A 16542-nucleotide genomic window follows, 5' to 3' on the forward strand; every position below is an offset into this window, starting at 1 on the left:
CTTTCCTTAGATCACACTACTATGAAAGAATTGAAAACTTTCAGACTCCAAGAACTATCTTGAAAACAGCAGAACAACAACAACAAAAATCCCTCAGATCATGGTGCAATAAAAGTTATATGTAATAAATGGAAAAATACACCAAAAATTAATTGGAAACTAAATAATCAAATCCTAAAGAATAAGTGGGTGAAACAAATATATATATATATACATATATGTGTGTGTGTGTATGTGTGTGTGTATATATATATATATATATATATATATATATTAGCAAAGAGATTACAGCTAGTTATCATCAGGATAATATACCATGACCAAGAAGGATTTATACTAAGAATACAGAGCTGGTTCAATATTAGGAAAACTATTAGCATAATTGACAGTATCAATAACAAGACTAACAGAAATCATATGATTATATCAATAGATGCATAAAAAGCATTCAACAATCAGTACAGCTTTCTTTAAAATTTTCAGTAGCATCTATTTAAAACCATTAGCAAGCATCCTATGTAATGAGGATAAACTAGAACCATTCCCAGTAAAATCAGAGGTGAAACAAGGCTGCCCCCTATCACAATTACTGTCCAATATTGTATTAGAAATATTAGCTTTAGCAATAAGAGAAGAAAAAGAAATTAAAGGAATTAGAGTAAGTAATGAGGAAATCAAATTATCACTCTTTGTAAATAATATAATGATATACTTAGAGAATCCTAATAGAGAATCGGCTGCCCCACCTACCTAGGAATAGCTATTTTACTTGGCTATTTAATAATAACAATAATAATCATAGTAATAACAATAGGTAACAATAGTACTTTGTAATAGGCACTGTGCTAAGGGCTTTACAAATACTGTCTTATTTGATCCTGACAACAGCCCTGGAAGGTAGATGCCATTATTATCCTCAGTTTATATTTATGAAAACTGAGGCAAATAGAAGTGAAGTGACTTGCCCAGGATCACATAGTTAGTAAATATCTGAGAATTAATTTGAATTAAATCCCTCTTGACTCCAAAGCTAACTCTTTACAAAGTAAACCAACTAAATATGAATCATACCTTCTATGACTAGGATGTAATTTTGAAATTAGTGTTGAAATGTAAATTGGATAACAGCATGCTAACATACATATCATAAATATGTGTCATAGGGCTCTGTCTGTGGCTATGTCAGTATTTTTGTTGATGACTCAGATAAAGAATAAGAAACCCAAAAGTTTTGCCATCAGATTTGCCAATGACCAACATAGAAGAGACAGCTAATAGTTAAAAACTGGAAACTTTGCAAACCTGGTTGACATAAAAATTAGCATCAGTTTTAAAAAATCATATATATACATATATATATGTATCTTAAATGAAGAATTATAAGATCAAAACATTAATCCAACCAAAATGAGATCTAGCTTGGCATGTCAAACATTGAACTTTTAGTGGGAATTAAACTTATTATGAATGAATAAAATGTGACTGCATTTTAAAGTAATGTCAACTCAATTCTCTACAAATGTTTATTAAGCAAATACTATATACAAGCTATTGGACCTCAGATCTAGGTATAACATAAATTTTGGATTTCATTAATAGGAACATGATGCTCAGACCAGGAGAAGTAATTGCACCGTGGGCTAATCAGAATATGCCTAGGGTGTTTGTGCTAAATTCTGGACTCCACACTTTTAAAAGGACATTGATAGATGAAAGCAGGTCTAAATTATCTTGAGCAGGAGAGTACAAATTCTAAAAATCATCTCTTTTAAGGAATGATTGCAAGAAGAAAGATGTCTAGTCTGGATAAGAAAAGACTAAAGAGAAGTATAACTTTCATCTTTAAGTGTGTGGAAGTCTGTCACAGAGAGGAAGATATAGATTTTATTTCTAACTTGTTCCCAGTGGGAAGACTTTTGACCAAAAAAGGAAAAGTTACAGGAAGATTAATTTTAGTTCAATTTAATAACAAAATGGAATGGGTTTGCTCATCAAATAGTGGGTGTAGTTCACTCAAGTGGATGACCATCTATCAGGAATAATGTAAAAAAAGATTTTTACATTGGGTCAAGATTAGATTAGGTGACACTTATGATCTCTCCCAACTGTTAGATTACAAATGATTTAGCAAAAAGGAGGGAAAGTTGAAAAAAACATTGGATATTAAATTAAAAGAAACTAGATTGAAATACTAACCATAACACTAGCTCATCTCCCTATGCCTCAGTTTCACCATCTATAAAATAGGTGAAATTAGGTACTCTTTTAGTTCCATTTCTTCTTCTTAACTTTAAAAGCATCAGATTTGATGATATGGTTTGACTGCCTATAATAGCAATTGCTATCATTTATATTAAGAATACAAACATGGCTTGAGTTTACAGTGATACAGTGAGGGAACACCCTTTATCAATGCAAGTTGGCTTCTTCTCTGCAATAGTCTTAAGAGAGCTATTTAGCACACTAAGAATTTAGGTGACTTGCTCAGAGTCACTTAATTACTTTACATGAGAAGGATAAGAGGAGAAGAGAGGAAAGGGAAAGAAAAAGGAAAAAAGATAGAAGGAAATTGGAAAGAGAAAAGAAGAGCCAGGAAAAGAAAAAGGAAGTATGGAGGAAAGAAGAGAGAAAAAGGGAGAACAATGGAGAAAGAAAAAAATGAGAAAGAGAGAAAGGGGAAGGAGAGAGAAAGTAAGAAGGAAGGTGGGAAAGAGGGGAAAAAGGCTGAAAGGAGGGTGGAAAGAAGAAGAGAAAGGGGAAAAGGCAGAGGAGGTTAGAAGTGTGAATGGAGAAAGAAAGGAAGAGAAGAAGGAGAAGAGGGAAAAGGAAAGGAGAGAGATAGAGAGGAAATAAAAGAGGAGGTAGAAATAAAGGAGGGAGAGAGAGAAAGAGACATCAAGAGAGGGAGAACAAGAAAAGACAGGAAAGAGTGAGGGAGAAGAGAAAGAAAAGATAATGGAAGGAGAAAGAGGGGAGAGAAAGAAGAAAAGAAAGAAGAAAAGATGGAAGAAGAGAGACAGAGAGAAATTTGTTATCATCCTGTGAATGATACAATTGACATCTTAGAGCATCTATTTTCTGGTTTTAACTCTGAATTCAGAGAGTTAATACACTTTTTTTAAAGTACTGGATTTTTGAAACCAGGAACTGAGTTCAAATCCAATAGCTGACACCTAGGAAATAAATGATCATAGTCAAGTCATTTCACCTTTATGAGCCCCAGATATTCTCTAAAATTATGTCACATATGAGTTGTGACCTTCCTCAGTTAACGAGATTTTACAGACAATCCTGATATTTATATCTAGTTTGTTACAAAATCTGGGTCTTAGTGACTCTTAGGACTCCAAAAGTAATCAGAAGGTCTCAAATTGTGCAAAATGTTAAACATAGCTTTTGGAATGGAACTGAATTTCTGAAGACCCAAGATTCTTTTCAATTGTCCTCTCACAGTGTAAAAATTCTTCCTAAGCAAGACTGATCTTTGTGGGTAAAGATGGCCTTAAAATTAATGAGGCATTGCAAATCTCCTGGAAGAATTCCCTGTCTGCCTTGGATGGTTGTTGGGGGACATAAAACTTTGTCCAGTCATAAAATGTTTATGCATAAATTCAGGTTATTCAGTCTTTTTTTCTGGACCAAAAGAATGTTAAGACAGTGGAGAAAAGCATCATAATTTATATAAAATGAATATATCCTCCATCACTTATTTTCATTTCTGGAACAAGGTGACCATCACTTCAGATCCTTGCTTTGGTAAAGCACCCACTCCACCCAGATCCTATAGGGCATACAGTGTCCCTAATGTAGGATTTTCATTGCTGGTGCCACTAGTGTTTAGCACCTTTTCTGCTTTTTGCCTTTTACAATCAGGTCATAAATCTCATTGATGGGTATGGAATTGAGGTCACTCTGACTGCTCTATGTAGCAAAGTCAACCATACCCTGAGGGTCAAATAATGCTGTTCTTCATGGCTTGTTCAGGGATATTTAGAAGCAAGGCATCCATCTCTTTCGAATGTCAGCATTGTTGGCATAAAGACTTCCTATTTCTACCCAAGCAAGGATGTTGCCCTGGGAGTGTTGTGTATTCCTGCTAAATACAGTGAACTCTTCATGGTCTATTGCACCAAATGGCCTCTTCCCACTAGATGACATTTTTGCAGGTTATTCATTCATTGCATTCTGTGAGTATTCAGCAAATAACTGTCAACAATCATCTTGGTCAATGAAAGTCTCTGATTAATGAAGAGAGTTCAATCATCCATTCCTGACCTGTACTTCATCTTTTCCCCTCTTGCCTTTAAAAACATCTTTATAAAAATTGCATTATGTTTCTTGAATACTATTGAATTTTACCAAGAATTTTGCCTGGAGAAGACACGATGGAAGGGGAGAGAGAAAAATATAGAGGAGTAGTTATTTGATTGGCTGTCATATATAAAATAAATTAGACTAGTTCTATTTGTGTCCTCGGGGAGAAAAAGAGACATTGGGCAGAAGTTGCAATGAGATAAAGTTCAGCTAAATATAAGAAAAAAAAAACAATTATAGTTACCCAAGAATGGAAAGGGATGCCTTAGGAGATAATGTGTTCCTCTTTACCAGAAGTCTCCAAGCAATGGCTGATTGACCACTTGTCAAGAATATTGAAGCTTTCTTGGGAATGGATGGGATAGATGGACTTTAAGGTCCCTTCTGACTCAGAACTTCTCTAATTCTGATTCTAGAGAGATAATTTTGAGCTTGTGGATTCTTTGTGAAACTGAGGAAACATTAGAAGCATACGCCCTTCTGATGTCCAGAAAGTTAGAAAAACATTTTTCTTAAAATTGCAATCATCTATAAACGTGTTTGTATTACTAGCTCCATGATACCATATGATATGGTTCCATGATGCCATATGATACCAGTGTTGTATTCATTACAAGTAACTTTCTGATTATGTAGAAGGAAATGGGCTAGAAAATCAAAATCCTTTCCCTTACTGGTTAGGCTGATATGCTTAGTGTTTAGTGTATATGCACAAGCCTATATGCATAAATATTCAGTATCTCTATGCTACGTGCCAGACATTTTCATGCCCACTATGAAACATAGATATCAAAACACTTTGGGAATATTCTGATTATCTCTCCAGTTTGTGGATGGAGTTGCAGTCCATATTTAGGTCTAAGAAGTTCTCAGTAATCAGTCAGAATAGCATAATTTCAGAGCTACAAACATTATCAAAAGATATCTCATTCAATATATCCAGGAATAAGGAACCCTCAACAGCCTTCCTGACAAGTACACAGTCATTTCTTACAATTTCCATTTTATCCTATGGTTCTAGTATATCAGGACAGTTTTCCTTGACAATTTCTTGAAAGTTAATGTCTAAACTCTGAGATACCATTACACACCTGTCAGATTGGCTAGAATGACAGGGAAAGATAATGTGGAATGTTTGAGGAGATGTGGGAAAACTGGGACACTGATACATCATTGGTGGAATTGTGAATACATCCAACCATTCTGGAGAGCAATTTGGAACTATGCTCAAAAAGTTATCAAACTGTGCATACCCTTTGATCCAGCAATGTTACTACTGGGCTTATATCCCAAAGAGATTTTAAAGAAGGGAAAGGGACCTGTATTTGCAAGAATGTTTGTGGCCGCCCTCTTTGTAGTGGCCAAAAACTGGAAACTAAGTGGATGCCCTCAATTGGAGAATGGCTGAATAAAATGTGGTATATAAAGGTTATGGAATATTATTGTTCTGTAAGAAATGACCAGCTGGAGGATTTCAGAAAGGCCTGGAGAGACTTACATGAACTGATGCTGAATGAAATGAGCAGGACCAAAAGATCATTATATACTTCAACAACAATACTATATGATGATCGGTTCTGATGAACGTGGCCCTTTTCGACAATGAGATGAACCAAATAAGTTCCAATAGAACAGTAATGAACTGAACCAACTACACCCAGTGAAACAACTCTGGGAGATGACTATGAACCACTACATAGAATTCCCAATCCCTCTATTTTTGTCTACCTCCATTTTTGATTTCCTTCACAGCCTAATTGTACACTATTTCAAAGTCCAATTCTTTTTGTACAGCAAAATAACTATTTAGACATGTATACATATATTGTATTTTACTTAAACTTTAAATATTTAACATGTATTGGTCAACCTGCCATCTGGAGGAAAGGAGGGGAAAAAATTGGAACAAAAGGTTTTGCAATTGTCAATGCTGAAAAATTACCCATGTATATATCTTGTAAAAAAAAAAAGCTATATAAAAATATAAAATTAAAAAAAAGAAAAAAAAGAAAGTTAACATCTAGGCTTTTTTTGAGCATGACTTTGAAATAGTTCAATAATTTTAAAATTCTCTCTCCTACATTTATTTTTCAGGTCATTTGTTTTTCCAATGAGATATTTCACATTGTTTTCTATTTTTTCATTATCTTGATTTTGTTTTATTGTTTCTTGATTTCTCATAAGGTCATCAGATTCATTGCTCAATTGTAATTTTTAAGGAGTTATTTTCTTCAGTGAGCTTCAATATCTCCTTTTCCATTGGGCCAATTTTGCTTTTTAAGGAATTCTCCTCATTAGGTTTTTGCAATTCCTTTTGCATTACTCTCATTTCTCTTCCCCGTTTTTCCTCAACCCCTGTTACTTGTTTTTTAATATCCCTTTTGGGCTCTTTCATGACCTGAAACATTTTTTTTTTCTTGGAGGCTCTGAATGTAGGATCTTTAACTTTGTTATCTTCTTCTGAATGGATTTTGATCTTCCTCACCACCAAAATAACTTTCTATGGATGGAAACTTTTTCTGTTGTTTGCTCATTTTCTCAGTCTATTACTCAGCTTTTAATTCTTTATTAAAGTAGGACTCCATTTCCAGTGTTATATTCTGAGATTCATGGCTTTTGTACAACTGTTTTCAGGGACCTATAAATTTTCAGTTCTTCAAAGGTGTTATGATTCAAGGATAAGTGTGCTTGAGTGAACCCAAGCGCTCTTTTCTGCCCTGAAACTTTAAGTTCCATTTCTCTGTGGCTGTAAGTTCTAGTGTGCTAAAGCAAAGAGATCCTACTTAGTGTTAATAAAGAGGTCTTCTACTGAGGCCTCTGGAAGCTCCTGCCACCATCACTGCCACCACCATTTCCCATTTCTGGTTTTCTGGTTTCCCAAGGCCCTCTCACCCTAGTGAGACAAACCTTTCCAAATTACATTCCAAATTGTGTTTTGTGTCTCTGGGCTGAAAGATCCTGGAAAATGCCAATGTTGCTGCTGATTCAAAGGCCCCAAGGCCTTTTAATTTGCTGATACTGGGACCGGGGTGGGGGGGGAGGGTGTGTGTGTGGGGGGGGAGAGCTGTGCTGGAGCTACTTGTGCCAAGACTGTACTGGACTCCTAACCTAGTGCTTTTTTATTGATCTTCCAAGTTATCTTTGGCTGTACAATTATCCCACTCCATCTTTTTGTAGTTTTTGAGGCTCCAAAACTTGTTAAAAGTCATTTTTAAAGCAATTTGGAGGGGTTTGGAGGAGAGTTCAGACAAGTCCCTGGCTTTACTCAATCATCTTGGCTCTGTCCCCCCATCCTACCCTCTTTTCTTAAAGGCTACCAGTAAGAAAAAAGTTTTTTTTTCCCAAGATAGCCTCATCCACTTTGACATAAGTCTAATTGTTAGGAAAAGTGTTGTTTCCCACCATCAATATTACATTTGTCTCTTGGTATCATTTACTAATTCTACCCTATAAGATCAAGCATAGGAAATCTAATTTCTCTTCCACATGACAAGCAACTCATCAAATACTTCATGATAACTGTTATATCATATGGCTCTTCCTATCCCTCAATTTTAAATATTCTCCAGTCTAAAAATCCCCAGTTAGAACTAATATAGCATGATCACATGTTTCTTTACTACCTTCCCCTATATGCCTTCCAGTTTATAGTTATCCTTGCTAAAATATTGTACCCAGAAATGAATATAAAACTTTTAAAGTCAAAAGACAACAGAAGTATCATTCCTTACTCTCCTAAACTATAATTTTCAATGCAATCTGAGTTCATTAGCTCAATGCTTTCCAAATTGTTTTGTGACAATGTCCCTTTTATTAAAACAAATATTAAAAATTGTAAATTTTCATAAAACAATGAGAACAATTTTCTTAGCTTGAATTTTGTTCAAATAAAGACATTACTGTTTTTTGTTTGTTTGGATTAGATCTGTGATATCATTGGTTTAGGGAAATTTCAGTGAAAAATTCCTCCACCAGTAGAGATAGAAATAGGTACTTATTCCGTAGCTTAAAGTTTTAAAGAGTTTGTAGAGACACTGAAAAATTAAGTTACTTTCCCAGAGTCACATAACAACCAAAAGAGAGAGTATCTGATAAAAAAAAATAAAAAAAAGATGGCAGGAAGGGGAGGGGAGAGGATGATCTCAGACCAACTCAAAATCCATACATAGGATTTGTACTGAGAACAAAAGAAAAATAATTTTTAACCCCCTGCTTGGTACGCAAATAAAACAGAAGACAAGAAAAAGAAAATATTTATACTTTTGAGGGAAATACTATTTTTTCAAATTATATGTAAAGACAGTTTTCAATATTCATTTTTTAAATAAAAATTTTAGTTCCAAATTTTTTCTTCCTCATCTCACTATTCTCTTCCGCCTTCCCAAGACAGCAAAAAAACTAATATAGGTTATGCATATGCAATCATGTAAACATATTACCATATTAGTCATGTTATGAAAAAAGAAACAGAAAAGTGAAAAGTGAAATAGCTTGCACATAATTATAGTTACTTATTTTGAATTTTCAGCAATTAAATTTAAATTGTCTTAAAACTCAAAAATATCAAAAATAATCCATGATTTTGTCATTGATTGGCATCCACCCTTCATTCCTCTCATCATATCACAGCCCCCCATTTTGGAAAACTCTATATTAAATCTTTTTAGACTAACATCACAAAACTGCCATTTTCTATTTTTCTCAGAAACTGATAATCTAATTAACATTATCTTTGCCACTGTGAAGAGCAAGACAATGAAAACCCCTATGGTTTCACTCAGAATCCCATCTATTCTATGCTGGTCTAAAGATTCCTTCCCTGAGCACCCTGCTTCCTCCTACTCATCTTTGTCAGCTCTATCACTCCCTTGTCCCTATGACATTCAAATCTTTATATTCTGTCCTCTGGGGATCTTGCAATATTTTTAAGAAGCTGCCTTTCAATTAAACATTTTCCCTTTTCCCAGAAATTACCCAGTATATATGTTTAATTCATTATACAGAATGTTCCAAAAGTCTTAGTGCAGCTTTAAGCTATCAAAGCATAAAATTTAAAAAAGAAAACACTTAAGACAGTAAAACTTTAAAATTGTTCTAAGATTTCTGGGACACCCTCTATATTTACTTGTTGTTTCTTTCTGAATGTAAGCTCCTTGACGGGGAAAACCCTTTCATTTGACTTTGCATTCATGGAGTTTGGAATAGAATACACATTTAATAATCAATCAGTGAACATTTATCAGGTTCCTACTGTGTGCCAAACATTATTGTAAGCACTGGGAATATAAAAAGAGGCAAATAAGCAAACAGCCCCTTCCATTGAAAAGGTTACATCTAATAAATGCTTGTTGTATTAAATTTTAAAATGTGAACTGGTCCAACTACCTAGTGAATCATCAAAATTCACAAGTCCATAAATAAAGAGGGTCCATATGCAGTGAAAGAAGCAAAGAATTTCAAAAGCTTGGATTTTACTGCTGGTGGCATGCCTTCTTGAGACAGGGGACTGACTAAAAATATAGAGAAAGAATTGGAATATTTGCAATTTGCATAGCCATTTAAGTGACATGGTAAGTTGTGTCAGTGATTCCGTTGCATTACAGAAAAAAAGTAACTCAGTTCTGAAAAATACCCAGTGTTCCTCTTAGAGATACAAAGACAAATTGGCCATTCCTCTGGGAAGTTGAATCTAAGGGCGTGAGGAGTAGCAGATATTTTTTTCTTAATCCTCACCTTCAAATTGACATTGAACTGTGAAAAAATCAACTGCCAAGGAAAATGTTCCTTTCATTATACAATTACCTTGCTGCCCAGTCAAAGGTGAGGCGGCTGGGGGGGGGGGGGGGAGTGGGAGGGCTCCAAAAAGAGAATTGTGCACTTGGTCCCCAGCTGTTAAATCTACTAAGTGCTCTGCAGGTACTCAGCTGAAGCTGCAAATAGCTTTATCTCTTTGTACAGAAAATAAAAATATTATCATTTTCCTCTATATTGAAAGCATCAAGTAATTAGAAATTTCACATTTAAACCAGTTAATTTAATAACAACCTTCTCAGCCATTGTTTAAAGTTGAGAAAGCACAAGCTATAGAAGTAACATCATTTTCCAAATTTTAAAGGTTCATGGAAGTGCTTTCAAGTAACTCAAATGAATCTGTGACCATGTATAGAAGCAGAAAGGTTCATTAGAGCTGAGCATTATAATAGTTACTGAAGCAACACTTTTTTGGCAGCCAAAGTTCATATGTTTATAAATCACTTTCCTTTATTAAAATGACCAATTAGAAGTCAGAATATTTCATCAGAAAGGGGCCTCAGCTTGGTTTTCTCTCTTTTAATGAAAAAGAAATAGGATGCTGAATTTGGATTTAATGGTGTGCAAATGATCACCCTTCTTTTATAGGAGGAAACCAGTTTGCTTCTAATAATAGTTTTCACTCTTGTTTCCTATTTCATTCATTCTCTCTATACAGTGTAAAAGTCCAGGAAAAATGTGTAATCATATTAGTGGTGGGGGAAAAAATTTTAGGTAAAGTATTTACAGTGTAAAGAACATTGAAATGGAATTCTATTTTCCTCTGACTTTGTATGAAAACTCTCAGAAAAAAAGAACTTGAAAACTGGACCTAAAAATGAAATGAAATGTTTTTACAGGATTGGCATATTATGTGTTTACATTAATGACAATATATATTTTGAGGAAATAATCATGTTAGTGATGAAGATATCTATTTTCCTATTCATATGCTTAGACTGTCAGTTGCTTCGAGATTTGATTGGCTATACTGAGAAGTATGAGTTCCAAATCAAACTTTCACTTGCTATTTCATCTCTTTTAAGATTTATTTTCTTCATATATAAAGTGGGGATCCTGATCCTTACATTATAAACCTCACAGTTATTTTGAAAGTGAAGTAGTAGACTTTTTAACTACTGCTGGACAGAAGGTTAAGACTATTACTCCCCTTCTCCTCCAGTCCCCACATTTGTATTACAGTTTTTTCCAATCACTCCTCTTTTCTACCCACTGCTCTCTAGGCACTAACTTCAGTTCCATCTCAGAAAAAAAATATCTCTGAGCACCTGTGGAGTAAAACAATTGAAAGGAAAATGTGACTAGATAAAATTCATCCCCTGTCAAACAATCAATGCTATTTGAAGTTTGCATTTTCCCTAGAGGGAAATAGAAACTGGATCCATGCTTTTTTTTGGGAAGTTTCTGAAATTATATGATTAATAAGATTGCCTTTGATAAAGCTCCAAAACCTGCATATAGATGCTGGCCATTCAAAAAGAGTCTCTCTCTCTCTATATATATATATATCTCTTTCTGACTGTTTCTCCCTTTCCTTCTCTCCCTCCTTCTGTTTTCCTCCCTTTCCTTATTTCCTCCTCCTCTTCCTCCTCCTCCTCCTCCTCCTCCTCTTCCTCCTCCTCCTCCTCCTCCTCCTCCTCCTCCTCCTCCTCCTCCTCCTCCTCCTCCTCCTCCTTCTTCTTCTTCTTCTTCTTCTTCTTCTTCTTCTCTTCTTCTTCTTCTTCTTCTTCTTCTCTCTCTCTCTTCTCTCTCTCTCTCTCTCTCTCTCTCTCTCTCTCTCTCTCTCTCTCTCTCTCCATATAACACATCTCACTACTCCCTTCTTTTACTAGGACATGTTGGGAAAATGCAAGGAAACTCATAGGACAAAAAAAATGTGAAGGAACAAAAATGACTGGAAACATATGAAAAAAATCTGTTTAAAAAATTAACAAATGGAAAAAAACTACTCTCACAGGAAATGGTAATAGGACAAACTGGACGTGTGGATAAACAGAAGAAAACTAAAAGAACAGATCTCTTTTCTATTACTTCCGCAGAAAAAAAAATGGCAATATTCAGACCATATACAATCATAAAGAGTTTGATCTGCTATTGTAGAAAATAAAGACTACAGAACTAATTAAAAAAAAAAAAAAGAAAGTGTTTTTCAAGAAAGGAAGCTGACCCAATCCTGAAGGCACTGAGTCTAAACTCATTATCAATTCTTTCTAATTCTTTTCTGCCCAAATTCATTGGACCTCCTGCAGAACTGGTAACTTGTACAAACTGATAGTGAGGACTGCAGTGCTGTTCTGAAGAGTAAAACATAAGAAACCATCATATTCCATCATTTTATTATGCCTTATGGAAATGAGTAAAAAAAAAAAACTACCCCTATTTGAGATTAAATGACCTTTAAATTTTCAAAGAAAGCTGCAGGTGTCCAAGAATGGACACCATGGTATCAGTGTGTCCAGATCTCATGATCTATAAATAGAATGTAGTTCTAATTGCAACTTGTTTTATTATGACCTAACCATGAGAGAAAGTCTCTATCTGAGGTTGGGCATGAGGTTCTTTGTCTTATTTCGGTTTCTCCCAGTGGTTTCATGATTCCCCTGCTCACTTAGTATGAGGAACAGCAATGGAGAAAGAGTCACAGCCCAGGTGTCCTTGGTTTATGATTTAAGGAAGGAGACCACAAAAGCATTCCTGGTTGGATCAGAGCAAAAAAATGTGTGGTCTTTGGATATTCTCCAGGAAAGATCACACTGACAACAAGAAGGCAGAAAAGTATCAATCACACTTTAATAAAGCATATAAAGATGGTGCACAAAGATCATGAGATGGAGAGAGATGAATAGTGTCGCTTATATAACTATGCATTGGAGTTGCTATCCCACTGGAAGTGTGGACCTGTGACAGAATACTTGAAAGCTAAGGTTTGAGGGGTCCTATTCTCAAAGTATATCTATCAGAAAAATTTCTAACAAGCAGACTTCTCTTTTTTGGTTCAGGTTTGATGCTGGGACAAAAAAAAAAATAAGGCACTTCTACATTAACAAAGAATTTTTCTTTCTTTCTTTGTTTTTGTTTTTAAGAAGTCTAGATTTCCCCAAGACAATAAGAGTATGCAAAAAGATAGAATGGTACTTAGCTTCTCTGAACATGATCCCTCTCATCACTACTGGGAAACATGTCTAGTTACTTGGGTAGGTATAATAAAAGGTATGGTGACTTGTATGGTCTTCAGAAATCCACTAAAGTCAAAAAGCATAGACTCTATATGACTGGGACTTTGTAATATGCCCTTAGATGAACAGGACACTCTGTTAGGGAAGCTCTGGCCAATCAGAATCCAGGGGCAGGTTTATCATCTTTTAGGTAAAATCTCTCCATGTTGTGGGTAAAAGGAAAGATGCTATGCCAGGGAAATGCTGGTTCTGTCCCAAGGAAGAAGCTTAGCAAGAGAACTGTATTCTCATTGAATGATTAAGATATTCCTGAATAGTAACCCAACCCAGCTTACTGACTTCCATTCCATTGCAGAAAAATAATAGAAAAATTCCTTCATCTGAAATGAATAAATATCTCATGCACCTGATGGTCAATGGTGTCACCCCAAAGTCTAGTTCTACAAATTCAATGCCTATAATTATGGTGGTAGCAGTGGTGCTTGTTGTTATTGTCATGTCCAGCTCTTCGTTATCCTATATGGGAGTTTTCTTGGCAGAGATATGCAGTGGTTTGCCAATTTCCTTCTCCAGATTATTTAACAATTCAAGAAACTGAGGCAAATAGAGCTAAGTGACTTGTTCAGTGTCACACAAGCCAAATTTGAACTCTGGTACTCCTGATTCAAGGCCCGGTTCTCTGTACACTAAGCCATGAAGCTGTCCATTATTGCGGTACTGAAGGATTAAAAAAAAAAGATGTTACATGTGCAAAAATGTTTGTGGCAGCCCTTTCTGTTGTGGCAATAAACTGGAAGTTGAATGGATGCCCATCAATTGGGGAATGGCTGAATAATTTATAGTATCTGAATGTTATAGAATATTATTGTTCTGTAAGAAATAACCAGTAGGATGGTTTCAGAGAATCCTGGAGAGACTTACATGAACTGATGCTAAGTGAAATGAGCAGAACCAGGAGATCATTATACATGGCATCAGCAATATTATACTATGATTAATTCTGATGGACATGACTTTTTCCAACAATGAGATGACTGAGGCCAATTCCAATGATTTTGTAATGAAGAGAGCCATCTACACCCAGAGAGAGGACTGTGAAAACTGAGTGTGGATCACAACATAACATTCTCACTCTTTTTGTTGTTGTTGTTTTAGTTTGTGCATTTTGTTTTCTCACTCATTTTCTTTTTGATCTGATTTTTCTTACGCAGCAAGATAATTGTATATGTTTACATATATTGGATTTAACATATATTTTAACATGTGTAATAGATATTGAATTGCTTGCTATCTAGGGGAGGGATTGGGAAAGGAGGGGAAAATTTGGAACACAAGGCTGTGCAAGGATCAATGTTGAAAAATTATTCATCCATATGTTTTGAAAATAAAAAGTTTTAATAAAAAAAAATAAAAGATGTAGCTATATTGAGACAATAACAAAAGTTGGATCAGGAAATGCATTTTCACTGGCTAGCTATCATGCCTGGAATTCTCTCCCTATTCATCTCCTATTCCCAAATTCCTTGGTTTTCTTTAAGTCTCAATTCTTTTTAACCTACAAGGAGGCTTTCTTGACATCCTTCCCCTTTAATGCTGGTGACTTCATTTTATTGTTTATCTCCAAATGATTCTGAATTTTTCTGGTTAGTAAATATTTTTTTGCTTGTTCTCTTCTCAGTCTACAAGTTCCTATGGACAGGTACTAGTTTTTGTTTGTCTAGGAAAAGTGGGGATTGTGAAAATGTACTATTTATTTTTATTTTCTCCATCTGCCCAGGACTTATCACTGTGTCTGGCATGTAATGAATGCTTAATAAAAGCTTAAAAATTTTAACTTCACCGTCATTAATCCTACACACGCTAGTAGGAAGTTGTCAGTATCACCAAGGATATACAGCTTTATGGACATGAAAGCTTCATGTGATCTCATCAACACTTGATTATTCTAATTATATCTCTCCTCTCTAGCATGTCTAAGCTTCTTGAGAAAGCTAACTCCATTTGCTTCTTCCACTTTTCTTCTCTCTTTCTTCATAAACCTCTGCATTTGATTATGTCTCCTAAATATTATCTCTTTTCTCAGATATTCAATCAAATTTGTCCCCATCCAGTAAATCCCCTTAGGCTCTCTTCTTTTCTTTCATAATATGATCTTATTGTTGACCTCATCAATTTTTGTGGGTTTGATTATTATTTCTGTGTAGATGATTCCTAGAACTATACATCCAAGCCTAGTCTTTTCTTCTGAGTTTCAGCCTTGCATCACCAACTGTCTTTTAGATTTCTTGCGTGAAGCAGCCTGTGGCTATTACAAATTCAACAAATTCAAAATATAATAATTCTCTTCTGTTTGCTCAGTCACCACCCTTGTTCCTGGCTGTCTCACCTTCAATATCCAATATGTTAGCAAGTCCTATTGTGCCTGTCTTCATAACTCTTCTCTTAGATCTCTTTCTCTCCTCTGACACTGGCACCAACGCTGTAGGTTCTGATGGTGTCCTATCTAGACTACTGAAGAAGTCTGCTCATTGATGTTCCTGCTTCAATTATCTCTATTCCATTCTATCCTCCACTCAGCTATCAAATCTTCCTCCATCAAGCACAGTTTTGACCATTTATCCTTATACTCCATTTAATAAACTTCTATGGTTCTGTTACCTACAAGATCAGATATAAAATCTTCTATTTCACTTCAGTCATTTTCACTGGCTCCTACCATACCTGGAATTCTCCCCCTCTTCATTTCCATCTCAACTAATGTTTACCTTTTGAAAGAAACATTTTCTGGTGGCCCTTAATACCAGTGCCTTTCTTCTGAGAATATCTCCAATTACTCTGTATATATCATAGCTGTGTTTAGTTGTTAGCATCACCTAGGGAACATTTTTGAGCTATTTGAAACCAGGGACCATTTTTTACTTTCCTTTTATCCCCAGGTTCTGGCACTCAGTAAGTGCTTAATAAATGTTTTTTTAAATATTTATCATAATAGTCAAACATAAAATTTTTCGTCTGGCATTTAAAGTCCTTTACAGCCTGCTCCATTCCTACCTTCTCATTTTTCTTACATTTTACTCTCCTCCATGAACTCTGTGGTGAAACTAGAGAATCCTTACTTTCTGGTTCTCAAACAAGTCATCTTCATCCCTGGAATACTCCTCCTCTTTCCCATCACCTCTTAATTTCTCTGGCTTCTCTCAGAATTCAAATCAAATTCTACCTTCTTTAGGAGGCCTTGACC

The sequence above is a fragment of the Antechinus flavipes genome, chromosome 6 (assembly GCF_016432865.1).
Source record: "Antechinus flavipes isolate AdamAnt ecotype Samford, QLD, Australia chromosome 6, AdamAnt_v2, whole genome shotgun sequence".
Lineage (NCBI taxonomy): Eukaryota > Metazoa > Chordata > Mammalia > Dasyuromorphia > Dasyuridae > Antechinus > Antechinus flavipes.